Genomic DNA, 14,797 nt, shown 5'->3' with positions numbered 1-14,797 from the left:
CTTTAGAAGCTCTTAAAATCATTTTTGAAATGCTTCACTTTCCTCATTTCTTCGTCATGGTCTTCTTCATCACGATTTATTCTCCTCTTCTTATTCTTCCAAGGCCTTTTCCCATCTCACTCCTAAATGCTTGGTCTAATGACGCTCCCCTGGACCTACAAGCCCCCTTTCCTTCAACAACCATTCATTTCGACTCTCCCATGATACCTGTCTCCATATATCCAGATTGGGAGTCTTCAGAAGTCCAGTTTGCAGAGGTTGTCTGCATATGACCATCAATTCCTCTTCACACCCATCGGTGGTGCAAGATGGTGCATTAACGGTCCATTAACCCCACCCCATCCAATCCCCCCCCTCCCCCAGGAGGGCCGAGAGGTACACACACTCGTCTCTCAGCTGTCCAAGTTGAGTTTGAATCCCGATCCAGTTATAAACTGTCATCCCGGCGTTTCACAGGCAGGGTGATTCATCAATGTGTGTACCGTCCTTCAGATGGACGTGAAATGGTGTCCCATCTTCTGACATTTGTTGGTGGACTTTAAAAATCACATGGTGTTCTTCTCCAAGTGTAGGCGAGCTATCACCGGAGCAACAAATGCCAAAGCTACAGAGGGCATTGCATAAGTGGCACAACTGCGTCCTCAGCCAGTGATGCTACCCCACAGCTTTGTGCTGCATACAAAAGAAGAAGAACCATCCAACACCAGGAGTACCTCTGGCTGCGACTTCTCCCCCATTCGCACCTATCTTTGTCTGTGTGTTGTACTGTCCTCCAATCACCGACGACTCCATCTGTCTGTCTCTCACTTTTTCATACACACACACACACACACACACACACACACACACACACACACACACACACACACGGCCCAACTTTTCATCAGTAATCCCAACTCTGGCTGGGTGTGGGCACCTCTCTCACTAGCCACTGCGCTTCAGCAAAGGACTTCTGTGACTCCATGTGACTGACTCAATCTAATCTGTAAACTTTTGAATCAGGATTTCTGCCAATGGCATATACTCTCTCCTCAACTTGCTGATGACCAATTTCTCAGCTAATGTCTCCAGCTCTTCCTCTGCTCCATTTGGTTCATCTAATCGTGTGCTTGTGAGAGTCAACATCATCTCTTTGGCTATTCTCAGAGAGCTATCTCAACACCAGCGAGTCTGGCAGTTCACTCAAGCAGATTGGCAGGGACTGCTAACAGCTCTATTCAGGACTGGTATCCTATATCTACTGCCCCTGATATCAACTAATCCTGGGAATTCTTCCACAGAAACCTGCTCTCTCCTATGGACAGATTCCTACCATCTCGTCTTCAGTTATCCTACCCTTCTGCCCGCCCATGGTGCACTGAATCCTGTGGTGAGGCAATTGCTCTGAAACAACTTGCCTTCTCTTCCAGGAAGGCAAATCTGACCTAAGGCAATCTCAGATCCTACCAGAAAACCCCGCAATGTCGTCTACTCTCAGGAGAACCAGAAAATAACATCTGTTCAACCTCAAGATTGAACTTTCAAACTTGTCTCCTTCCTCTAAAACATGGTGGCACCTCATCAAGTCTGTCTCCGGAGTGTGCTCCCCTTACATTCCTTCCCTCTCTTAAAGTGGCACCACGACTGACTCCGCTCATGAGAACACCGGATGTCTAAATTCTGTGTTTGCTTACAACCATCGTCTCCAACCCCTCAGTCTTTGTTCCCATCATACCCAGGCGCACCCGACTACTCCTGGACTATGTATCATTTGCACCTGAGAAGGTGGAGAAGGTTCTTTCAACCCCTGACTCTGACTCTGCAACTGGACCAAACAACATCAGCTCACGTGTCCTAAAAACCTGCTCCGTTGCCCTTGCACACCCTCTCTCTCTCTGCCATTTCACCCGATCATTTGTGCTCGGTCATCTTCCATATGCTTGGAAATCTGCAACTACCACCGCACCACAGAAAACGGAGCAAAAATGGATCCCCTTCACTCCAGACTTATCAGCTTACTTCCAATCATCAGCAAGGTCATGGAATCCATCATCGCAGTTGATATGAAATCATTCCTTTTCTCCAACAACCTCATGTCAGATCACCAATTTTGATTCAGACCTGCTCAGTTCACCTTGGACATGCTGCTTCTACTCTCCCAATAATGGATGGACGCCCTCAATATCAGACATGAGATCAGGGCCGGCTGTCTGGACACATCTCGTGCTTTCGATACGGTCTAGGAACCGGCCACGCTCTCCAAACTCTCTTTGAAAAGCAACCAAGGCTAACTCCACACATAGTTCACTGACGTGTTTATTTTTACTCTTTTTTTGTACTGTATACAGAGTTGAGACGAGTGGAAGAGCTAGTACTAGTCCACTAAACAGATCAGGACACAACACGACAAAATAAACAGCAGAGAGAGGGGAAAACCCAAACAGCAGAGCTGAGGGCCAAGACAGAGGGAGGCAGACAAACAATGGGTGTTGGGAGGAAAAGGGGGTGGCAGAGGATGCAAGGGGTGGACAAAACGGATACAGAATAAAACTCTCAGGAGGGAAACTGGAAGTTTGGAAGGAGGAGGGGCTGGGGGGGAGGGGAGGAGGCAGTTAACGAGGGTAGAAAGATCATAGTTTTGGATTGAGAATGATATGAGATGGTGGTGAACAGCTATCTTGAAGACCTGAAGGGAAGAATGAGATTGAATAGGATATGGAAATGAGTTCCACAGGCATGAAAAAAGAGGAACAAATGAGTAGAGGTGAGCAGTGATCCAGGATTTTGATCATTTAATCAGAAGGAGGTTGATGATGGATCATGTGAGCCATGCAGAATCATGGAGGGGGGACAAAGGACAGAAAGAGCAGGGGTTGCAAGACCAGAAAGGAGGTGGTAGAACACAGGGAGACCACCGACCTGTCTGCAATGGCGAAGTGATAGGTCCATCGACTAAGCTTCATCACGGGAGATTACATTGATCTTGAAGGCCTTGGTTTCCATAGCGTCAAGCTGCGCAAGATGTAAGGCAGGAGAGCCAGTTCAGAGGGGAGAGCAGTGTTGCATCAAGCTGCAAATGGAAGCCTTGTAGGTGGATAGTAGTTCAGATGCGCAAAGGAAGGACTTTGTACGATGGAGGATGTCCAGTCAGCGGCTGTCTTTGGAGGCCAACTATAAAATGACGTTTGCGCAAGATAGATACCTAAGCTGGCTCTTCAAGCAGCCATCAATCTTCCAGACTGGTCTCCCGTCTCTACTTTCTCTGACATCAACTCATCCTGGGAATTCTTTCAAAGAAATTTGCTCTCCCTCGTGCACAGATTTATCCCCTCTAGTCTTCAGTTGTCCAACCCTTCCTCCCGCCCATGGTACAATGAAGCTTGTGGCGAGGTAGATGTCCTGAAACAACTTGCCTTCGCGTCATGGAAGGCAAATTTAACTGAAGGCAATCTCAGTTCCTTCCATAAAGCTCGTAACAAGTGTTTGCCTCCTCTCAGGAGAGCCAGGAAACACCATCTTAAAAATCTCAAGTCTGGACTGTCAAACCTGTCTCCCTCATCTAAATCCTGGTGGTGTCGAGTTAAGTCTGTTTCTGGTGTGTTCCCCTTCCATCTCCTCCCTTACCTCAGATGGCCGTACCACTGACACTGCACGTGAAAAGGCTGAATGTCTAAACTCTGTATTTGCTTCTAAATCTTGTGTCCAAAACCCATCGCTTTCTGTACCCACCTTACCCAGTCGCACCCAGCTGTTCCTGGACTCTTTGTCCTTTTCTCATGACAAGGTGGAGATCTTTCTATCAAATCTCGACGCTCTGATTCTGCAACCGGTCCAGACGGCATCAGCCCACATGTCCTAAAAACCTGCTCTGCTGCTCTTGCTCACCCTCTATCTGTTTTATTCACCCTTCTCATTTACTCAAGGACATCTGCTATCTGCTTGGAAATCAGCAAACATTACCGCTCTGCATAAGAAAGGTGGAAAAACAGATGCTTGCAACTACAGACCATTTAGCCTTCTCCCAATCATCAGCAAGGTTATGGAATCCATCATCACTTCTGACATTAAATCCTTTCTCTTCTCCAATGGCCTGATTTCCGATCATCAATTTGGATGCAGACCAGGTGACTCTACCTGAGACTTGCTCCTCCAGCTTTTCCAACAATGGATGGAGGTCCTCAATGCCAGACATGAGATCAGAGCCATCTCCCTCGACATATTGCGTGCTTTTGATATGTCCAAGGAAATCTCCACTCTTGGCTCACAAACTTCCTCTCCTGTTGCAGTCGCCATGTGGCCCTTCATGGAATTCTCTCATCCCCTCTTCCTCTCAAGGCTGGAGTTCCTCAAGGCAGTGTTTTCGGCCTAGAGCTTTTTCTAGTTTTCATCAATGATCTCTCCGACTCTCTGGAAAATCCTCTTTATCTCTTTGCTGATGACTCCACCATCTGCCGTACCATCTGACATCCCTCAGTTTGGTAAGCAGCAGCCACCTCACTCTTTGCAGATCTGGATAAAATCACAAGCTGGTCAAACACGTGGAGCGTGTCTTTCAATCCTGACAAATCTCACACTCTCGCTATGTCTCTCCGAAAGGACCATCTGGAAAACACCCCCATCTACTTTCTCAACAACCCTCTTGAATAAGTTCCCTCATTCAAACTTTTGGGCCTCACTATCTGCAATTATCATTCCTGGGAAAGCGACATCTCCAAGCTGGCCTCCAAAAGCACTCACCAATTGGGTATCCTCCATCGGACAAAGTTCTTCCTTGGCACACCTGAGCTCCTGACCACATACAAAGCTTTCATTCGCAGCCTGATTCCTTGCATCTCGTGTAGATGGGTTGGTGTGGTGTTTGCGCAGGCACGATGGGCTGAATGGCGTCCACCTGTGTTGGAATTCCTTGTATTTTCTTGTTTTGCAGACCCTCGCCAGAACTTGTTGTGTGTGGTGTTTGTGTACTGGTGTGTTCCGTAATTAATAAGACATAATTAAAATTGCCACTTTATAACTGCTGGCAGTGATGACCGGGTACCAAGACGTCCCGCTTTGATAGGACACCTGAACCTGACCATGACGTTTATTATTATTCAACTGAATTTAGAATGGGATTAAAATAAATTCAATTCAAATCAAATGGAAGACCAAAATGGGTACGAGTCCTGCATTGGAGTCATCAGAAGGAACCTGAACAAGTAAAAAGCAAAGATGAAGTCATCAGGAGGAACCTGGATCGGATTCGCACTTCAGCTGCTATTCCTCTACGCTCAAACCCATCCAGGCACAGCCAAGTGAGCCTTATTCGAAAAAATAAAATAAATAAAATAAAAAAGAACCCACATCAAAAAACATTAAACAATATTCTGCTTGCCAGACCATGTGTCCGATCAAGTTGAGTTTTAAAACGTGTTCCTCATCACCACGAGATCATAATTCTGGAGTTTCATGTCAATTGATGAAGCAGTTCCAGAGAAAATATTATTTAATATTTTTCTTCAATACAATATGGCTGCCAAACCATGTGACAACAATTATTCCTTAACAAACTTGTAAACCCAAGGCTTGGGGAACATTTGTGTGAAGTTTCCCCTCGATCCGTCCAGCTGTGATGGAGAAGAAGACTTTTATAGGTTTTAGGGTAAATCGAATATGGCTGCCAAACCATGTGACCTACTGATGTCATATGTATGAACGTTTTGTTTCTCATGGATAGGCGGTCATACTTGTAAAGTTTCGCCTCGATCTGTTTAGCCACTATAGAGAAGAAGATTTTTAAAGGATTTTTTTTAAAACAATATGGCTGCCGAATCACGTGACTGATGGTGTCATGAATTTTTTTTCTGTGGACCATTTTATCCATAGACGACCCTCAAAATTTTTCGTACTGATCAGATGTAGCGTTCTACATATGCAATTATGACATCATAACGAAGGCACTTTTGACGTCATAACAAAGCACTTATTCCCCACGGAAGATATTCCATCTACTGAATTTTTTTCCTTGGTGTGTTTTCAGAGATACAGAGGTCCAATGTTTTTCCATTTTTCCAACATGACTGCCACATCACGTGCCCTATGACATCAGAATTATCATTAAAACATTCTGCAGGAGTAGTCGCAATGATGGTGAAAATTTTGTCTCAATCCGACAAGTGGTTGCGGAGAAAAGCACAAACGTTCTGTGCGGACAAACAAAGAATGAAACAAATTAAAGATATCTCACAGAGTGACAACTTGGCGAAACGGAACGGCACTCTGTAGAGAACATATCTCCACCAGGATGAATAGTTTACATTTTGTATGCCACTGATCGGTCGGCTCTGATTCCGGACATGAACCAAAATCGGATTGGCTTGTTCTTGTCACCTAACCAACTCTTCCACCTCGTTTAGTCGTCCACAACTTTTCGAGATAACATGCTACACGTAGTTTTTGGCCCCATCTCTCAATGGCGAAGAATCAGATAAAAATTAAATAATTATCGTATCCAGATCTGGATCCTCACCAAAATTGAATCAATTATTCGTGGTGGCATTCCCAAACCTGTCCACCAAGTTTCGTGTGAATCCATCGATAACCGTTTCAGATATCGTGCTATATATTGTTTTTGGCCCGATCTCTCAATGGTGAAAAATCACTTAAAACAAATTCTCAGATCCGGATCTGGATTCGGATTTTCACCAAAATTTAGCATTGGCATCCATGGTCAGTCACCTACACACTCAAAACATTTCAAAACGATTGTTTAAAAACTGTAGCCAAAAATTTTGTGGCAAACAGACAAGCCAAAATTTAGAAAATACAAAAAAAACTACAGAACACCAAGACTAAAGAAGGTGGCAATGGGTCGCCGAGCATGGAAACTATAAGATATAGAGCAAAATGGGCGTCATATAGCGGAGAGGGAATCACCTTAAGATTATGCATATCAAATCTCATCCAGTTCCATCTACTGATAACTACTCAATATCCATTTGAATGAAAAGTACCGAAAATGCGGTTTGAAATCGGAAATCCCCAAAGTTCGAGGGGGTGCTGTGGGTGAATAAAGATCTAAATTGAAAATCCGGCTCGATCGTTTGTGCACAATGTATTCCAGACGATTAGTGTGAATTTTCATGACAATCCGACCATAACCCTAGGAGAAGTCGCATTTGGCGCGAAGGCACCTCCAGCTCTCGCATATTGTTGATTTTTGCACTAATTGACCTTTGACCCCTGACCTAAGCGAAATCGGTCAATATGTCCCAGGGCAAAGCTGTAGTACTCATTGAGTACCATGAACCTGCAAAGTTTCATTCGTATCGATGCACTCACCTGGTCGCTAGGGGGCCTTCAATTTTTGCCAATTTTCGCGCATACCCTAATTGTAGGGGGCGCTGCGGGTAAAGTATTCCATATATCACAAAAACCGGAATATATTTGATAGAGCATCACCTGTAGATCATTCGTGCCAAATTTCATAACCCTATGTGGGATAATAGCTTTCGGAATTGATTTCGCGTGAACGGTACCGATTTTGAAGGTTTTTCGGTTGTTGCTAGGGAACTAAAGCGTCCTTAGCAACCATCACAATTTCCAAAGCACTGTCATAAGATATACCTACCACCCGAGTTTGGTCAAAATCTGCCCACGTTTACTACCAATTATGCTGATAACAAATGAACAAACATCCAAACAAACAGACCGAATTCCTGACAATAAGGGTCACCTATTTCGGCAACCCAACAGACAAACGCTACAGACCAACGTACTTAACAAAAAAAAATTTTTGCCAAGTAACAAATGGACCCAAATACAATACCCTTTCCCTCAGCGAGGGTAAAAATTACACGGAAAGACAAATAACCAACCATAATAAACTATCAGCTGTCAGATATCCACTTCCTCTTTAGATTGCGCTTTCCGTGAATTGAGGTAATGGCATGAAGAGCTAAATATTCCACTATTTCAATGAGGTAATGAATAAATATGTAACGATGATGAAACAATTTTCCCTTTTGCTTTGAAGAACGGGAATAAAGGGGGAGGAGGGTGTTCTGTGTGATTGAGGACTTTGGGTGGTGAGGTGGTTTGAAGACATTTCAATATTATGGCTACCATGTTGGTACTCACTGTTATGTGAAAGCTAACAGCTCAGGCATCCACATCCTTAGTTGGTTATGTTTGTACAAATTCTATAATACAAGATGTATGTATCATCAGGATGGATGTATTATTAGTTGGTGATATATATATATATATATATATATATATATATATATATATATATATATATATATATACATATATATATATATACATATACATATATATAAATATATATATAATTATATATATACATTTACATATATATATATATATATATATATATATTGTGATGGAAATGGCTCTTATTGGACTACTAAATATAGGATTAGCTCAGATTCCCCATTAAATGCATGTTTAGCTAGGTTGTGTGGTAAAATGGATGTTACATGTGTGTCGGGAGGTGTAAGAGACTGTTTTTCTGTTTGTACAGTGGTGGTGAAACAAGAGAACCCTCCTATTCCTACCCCATCCCGGGATAGGCCCCTCCCAGTCAGCTTAGGGGGTGTGGCCTGGGGAGAGGGTGCGGCGAAAGGGAGGAAGTGACGCGAAGGGGAGGGGCCTTTGGTTGGTTTCGCCGAGAGAGGCGTGCTAGTGGAACAAAAGGAAGAAGCGAAAGGAAAAAGGAAGCTCTCAGTTTTGCACGAGCGTCGGGTTCTTGAGGCGTGCTCGGAGTCGCTTCGAAGCAAGAAACGAAGGCTTCGTGAAAAGAGCTGTGTGTGGAGAACAGTCGCTCTCGAAAGGGTGCTCGTGTGTCGAAGGAGCGAACGTAAGAGAGGCTGCCTGCACATCGAGCCAGCGATCGACTTGTGGGGAGGTGATCGACAGACTCGGCCTGCGTCTGAACGTGGAGCCTCCGTCCGTACTCACCTCACGGCTCGACACGTTGTCGATCCGCCCACGGAGCTTGGCCCCTCGACTTGGGCCTTGTCTGGAGAACAGGCCAGGCCTGGATTTGTATGCTGGAGTGTGAGAGAGATCGGCTGAGGCCTATCGTCGACCTTACGCGGGGTCAGAGCGCGCGGAGACCGCGTGCGGTGTGAAAGGGGTAAAGGGAGGACGAGCTCCATTTCGCCACGCGGCGCGTTCGAGCGGGAGCTCGAATCCGTGGACATCCGCCTGTTACGAGCGACATTCATGCTTTTGACACTGTTCTCTCGTCCATGAGACATCACCAATTACTCTGTCTTGTCTTGCATGCATGCTGTTTGTCTATCTGTCTTTGTCTGCACGTTGTTTAAGGCATATTTCGGTAGCGACCCCCTCAAAACCTGTAGGCCGTGGTTCCCTAGTTAAAAACGGGTTGAGGATTGTTATAAAACCATTGTCGTGAATTTTGCTTGTGTTGTGATCCCCAATGTTCTCCAATAAATCTGGTTTATTCGTATGAAGTTGCCGCTATGGATTAATTTGTGCTGCATCCAAGAACGATCCTTTCGATCGACATATAAAACCAAAATGGTTACAGACTGGTAGACTCCACTCGGCATCTGACACGAGTCTGTAACCAGGGGTTCTACTTCCCCAACTGGCAAGGTACAAGGATTACGTTGGTATCGCGATTGAAGGCGCGTGACCCGAGGCCCGTGCTGAGTCGGCCGGTGTTATAAACCCCGGAGACGGTGGTGGTGAGGGTGGCGCCTAGGACTGGGTGAGAGTTCCGCCACCCCGGATCCACAACAATACACATATATATATATATATATATATATATATATATATATATATATATATATATATACATATATATATATATATATATATATATATATATATATATATATGTATATATATATATATATATATATATATATATATATATATGTATATATGTATATATATATATATATATATATATATATATATATATATATATATATATATATATATATATATATATATATATATATATATATATATATATATATATATATATATATATATATATATATATTGTTACGGATTCGCGCCCGCCGGCGTGCGGACGGCCACGTAACTCGAATCGCGGCACGTCGCCCACCGGACGGACAATCCAGTCGTGACCCTCTCGGACTAACGCCGGGAACCAGTCACGGGTGGACCTTTCGGTCTCACCACGATCGTGCCAATCGGCCCCCGCGTGGGATAGGGTTGCTCGCCAAATTCGACCCACCTAAGTACCCACACGGAGGGTAGACCGGGCGATCGCACCTCGCCGCAGGTCGACTTCGGACACGGGCCACTTTAAGCGACCCGTTCCGTACTATCGGGATAACCGAGCGGTGTTATTCGTCGGCCTCGACGGTTCGATTAATTATCGGGCGTTTTAGCCCACGACCAACCCTTTACGTGAAGCAAGATGGAGATTCAATGAAAGAAAAGACGAAGCGAAGCGGGAAAACAGTTCAACAATAAGCACATTTATTTCGCGATGAACGGAAAGCACACATATACAATTCCACCAAAAGCACATGTAAAAGAAGAAGACAATGCAATATTACACAAAAAGCAAATGCAACAATGCAGATCTAACCGACTACCGGGCACACGGCAACACTTATACAATTTTACTTCACAGACGGCGCCGACAACACATATTCCCAAAGCAAAAGAAAAGAGAACCACCCTCCAGGATGAGGGGGGTAGGCGGGCCTGGGGCCGAGACCGTGTCGGGCCTACCGTCTGATGATGAGACGCAGAGCGGCGGTGGCACCTCAACTCCGCGGGCCTCGCGGACAGTGTCTGGTAGGGGGTGGGAAGGGGGCCCCCTTTGTCGCACTATCTCAGCGCGGGGGGGAAACAGGAGGGGGTTGCTGATGCTCGGGGAAGGAGGATATCACCCTGTCTCGGGTCCCGCGGCAAGCGTCTCCTCCTCCACCTCGGTCGCGTTGCTGGCCTCTCCCTGTGCCGCTCCCGGCACCGATGCGAGCACCTCCTCGTCCGCCTTCGCCGCCGTCACCTCTCCACAGCTCCGTCCTCTTCACTCTGACTAGTACCACTTCTTTCCAGCTCCACCGACGACTCTCTTGAACTCCGCACACTCAACTCAACTTCCAACTGAACTGCCTTGACTGACGAACGCAGCCGTTTATAAAAGCCCCGTGGCTTCGCTCTTTCACCCTTGACCCTCTGCCTCCGACCCTTCACCTCTCTTGCTGGCTCCCCATTGGCCCGAGGAAAAGTGGGCGTGAATGCTTTTTGATCCATGAATTTGCATATAGCGACCGCCCTCCAATGCCCTGGAGGCGGGGCCAAATCGCCCCTCGCTCACCGATTGGACGGAACAAAAGTGGGCGTGAGTCGTTTTTGATCCGTTTTCTGCGGAAAGTCTGTGATGTTTTTGAACACGCTGCTCGGTGCGCGCCCCGCACGAGTCCAGCATCGATGCCCACGAGTGGCGCGAGATGGTGTGGATGCGATGGTGGCGAGTTGTGACGGTAAAGGTCGTGGCGGTTGTGGTGAAGCGGCGTTGTGGTTGGTGGTTGTTGTTGTGAAGCGGCGTTGTGGTTGGTGGTTGTTGTTGTGAAGCGGCGTTGTGGTTGGTGGTTGTTGTTGTGATGGCTGCGTTGTGGTTGGTGGTTGTTGTGTGATGGCTGTTGAGACGTGGTTGGTGGTGGTAATAATGGCAGCTGGTCCAAAATAAAGATAGTAAAAGAAAAACGGCTATCCTGAAGAGTCGCAGCCCGCATGAATGACATTTATTCCCTCTAGACAACGGGTTTGGGCCTAACTACACATATACTTACCGAGATATCTCACCTAAGGGACCTGAATGGTGGTTTGTGAATTTCGTCAACCACAACACTACCCCCCCCCCCCCTTTTTACAGACTCGTCCCGAGTCGTCAAATTTTCGTGTGCCATCATGTGTAGTTTTCCCCTAGTACATTTTACCTACGGATCCCTGAGTGCGACATTCATGGTATTCGTGTCCCCAAAATAAATAACCTAAGGGCTGAGTAACTACCTAAACAAAGTCACTCACACGGACGACTTAAATAAAATTGCCGGCGCTAAGACAGACATGCCGGGGGCGCACTCATATTTACAGTACATCTTAACTTAACTTACAAATTTTACACTAAACCATGGCCTAGGATCACTGAACTCTGCAAAAAGAAAGCAGTTAACAGGGAGCCAGGCTGCTCGCATGCAGTCTCTGGCTCAAAACAATGCAGGTGACAGGGAACGTGGCCGGCTGCTCACACGCAGTCCAAGGCCTTCCTTTTTGAACTGAACGCAGTGAACCACAACGGTGCATGGGCTGCACAAACGTAGTCTCAGTGCCAGCTCAAGTGGCACACGCAATGAACACAACGAATGGATGGACGCAAACACGGTGCATGGGCTGCACCAACGCAGTCTCCGTGCCAGCTCAAGTGGCACACGCAATGAGCACAACGGATGGATGGATGGACACAAACACGGTGCACGGGCCGCCACTGCAGGCCCGTGTTGTAGCTGCCAACAGGGCAGTGCTTGCAGCTTGCAAACTGTTGCCTTGATCCTGGCGCACATGGCAATGAACAGGGGGGGGGCAAAGAAAAAATTGAACGGGGCTGGTGAACAGGGGCAGTGGGCATGGCATGGCAAAGGCAGCAGGCAAACACAGCCCGCAGAAGAAGGCCGCTGCAGGCAAACACAGCCGGCAGATGGACTGGCCGGCACAGGCCTTGAAGAAAAACAGCCAGCCGGCAGATGAAGTAGGCCGGCACAGGCCTTGCAGCACAGCAGCTGCAGACGATCCAGCCGGCACAGGCCTCGCAGCAAAACAACAGCTGCCGATGAAGTTGGCCAGCCTTTGCCGTTCCGTGGAGGTTGGTGGAGGGAGTGCGGTGGTGCTGGCCACTTGGAAGGCGAGCTCGGACCTACCTACCTGTCTCCCTCCCACCTATCGCCTTTGCCTGTCACTGTACATACCCACTCCCTTAATTTGTCAAACCCCAATTTAGCCCCAACTTTTTTTTTTTTTTTTACTTCCCCACTATAAATCGTCCCCTAACCCCCTTTACTGTCCTTGTTCGGCTAACCTATCCTGTCACCTAGCCTACTCCCAACCCCTACGTTCCCTTCCCGGAGGGGAATAAGGGAGAGCTAACGTCCTGTGTCGAGGCCCAACGAAGCCTCAGAATGGCCTCCCCAGAGTTCGGCGATCTATAACCAAAGTGGGTCCAGCGGCCCCCAACGAGAGCGAGGGGATGGATGGTGCGGAGGGGTACATCTCCTAGTCTACCCTAACCATTTAACTGTTAAACTACCCCGGGGCTTTCAACAAGCGCCTCTCGCTTTAACTATTGGTTCTAACAACCCAGATTCCCGTTGCCTGTGTTGGTGTCCTCACAATTTCGGGCCTCGCCCCCCAATTTTCTCTCCGTGCCCTCACACGGTCTCCTGGCTGGGACACGTGGCTCCCTTTGGCAGGCACGACCCTCTGCCGAATCTTCCGCAATGGCACCCCCGGGCACTACACTGCCTCCGAGCCTACCAGCTCCCTAACACCGGGGAGTGCCCCCCATGGCACCTCCTCTGAAATGCACACGTGGCAGGCTGGCTTCCCGGGCCCCTTTCCGAGGGTCACCCGTGCCCACAACACTGCCCACGCGGCTAATGGTGCCCCGGGCCCCCACACCAAGCAGGCGCACCCGTGCCCACTACGCTATCCCGGCCCCCCATGGGCCCTTGGCCTACCACGGCCGACTAGCCTGGTGCCCGGGGTACCCACTCAGCGATACTCACCTTTCGCAGCCACGCTCCCAAGCCCGTCAACAGGGCTCTTGCACCCCTCCAAACGGGTTTCGAGCCTACACTCCCACCAACAGCAAAACGACCTCCATTTTTCAATTTAACTAACCCAGCTAACTCACTCTACACTGACCCCGGGGGTCCCTTGGGCGGGAGTCACTCCTCCCCCCAATCACTCATCGCACCATGCATTCCCCATTCGCTCCATTCACACAGACCCGCTGGCCTCACTCACTCACCAAGCACTCACCTCACAACTCTTCAACACACACACCGCTGAACTCTGCCATCCTTCTAACTACATCCCCTAACTAACTCGTGCTCCCACGTCGTCCCTTAAACTACAGCACGTTCCTTTTAACGCTACGTAGCTAAACTACGTCCCCGCTACACATTCACAAGTCTGTCACTGTCTCCAAAATAATCCCATACTCCATTTTCCCATCCTAAATCTGGCTACAATCCCTCTAACTAATCCATTCCACGGACTCCATGAGGACTTACCCCTGCCCCATGAAGTCGGTTTAGCTATGCTAACCCTTCCCCCTAACTAGTTTCCATCCTGTGCCCTAGTAAGGGGGTCTTCCACCCCTTGCCCAGGAATCCTGTGCACCCGAAAGTGAGGCTTGCTTTCTCTTTTTTTTTTCTTTTTTTTTTCTTTTCATGCGCAGCACCAGCGCGGCAACTCGCGCACTTTGCACCTGTCCGTGACGTCATGCAGCTGCACGTGTTCCTCGTCCCTCCTTGGACGGTACTATCCGGCAGGGATACCCCTCCTGCCGGATTCCAACCCCACGTGCAGCCATGGCGTCACCGTGCGCATAAAAAAAAAACACAAGCCCCACGTCTCGAGGGGTTCCCCACGCGAACACATGTGCTTTGCCCGTTGGAGCTTAACACACACGATCGCGTGGAGAACCCGTCCGGTCCAACTCCGTAATCCTGCCTAAACTTTGTCCGTCCGCGGGATCGGCAAATCCACCGCTGGCGTTTCCGGAGCGGGACTT

General features: G+C 47.7%; 1 protein-coding gene across 2 annotated transcripts in view; it reads right to left on the bottom strand.

Moving 5' to 3' along the window:
* LOC147025618 (SH3 and multiple ankyrin repeat domains protein 1-like) overlaps positions 1 to 14,797 on the bottom strand; it is a 76,254-nt gene that overhangs the window by 18,335 nt on the left and 43,122 nt on the right. The gene's annotated exons all lie outside the window — the stretch shown is intronic.

This window comes from Eptatretus burgeri, chromosome 6, assembly GCF_056783735.1.
Source record: "Eptatretus burgeri isolate ZD-2024b chromosome 6, Ebu_testis_v1, whole genome shotgun sequence".
NCBI classification, from domain to species: domain Eukaryota; kingdom Metazoa; phylum Chordata; class Myxini; order Myxiniformes; family Myxinidae; genus Eptatretus; species Eptatretus burgeri.
Note: the sequence above shows the minus strand (reverse complement) of the source record. Positions and strands in the feature narration are given on the sequence as shown.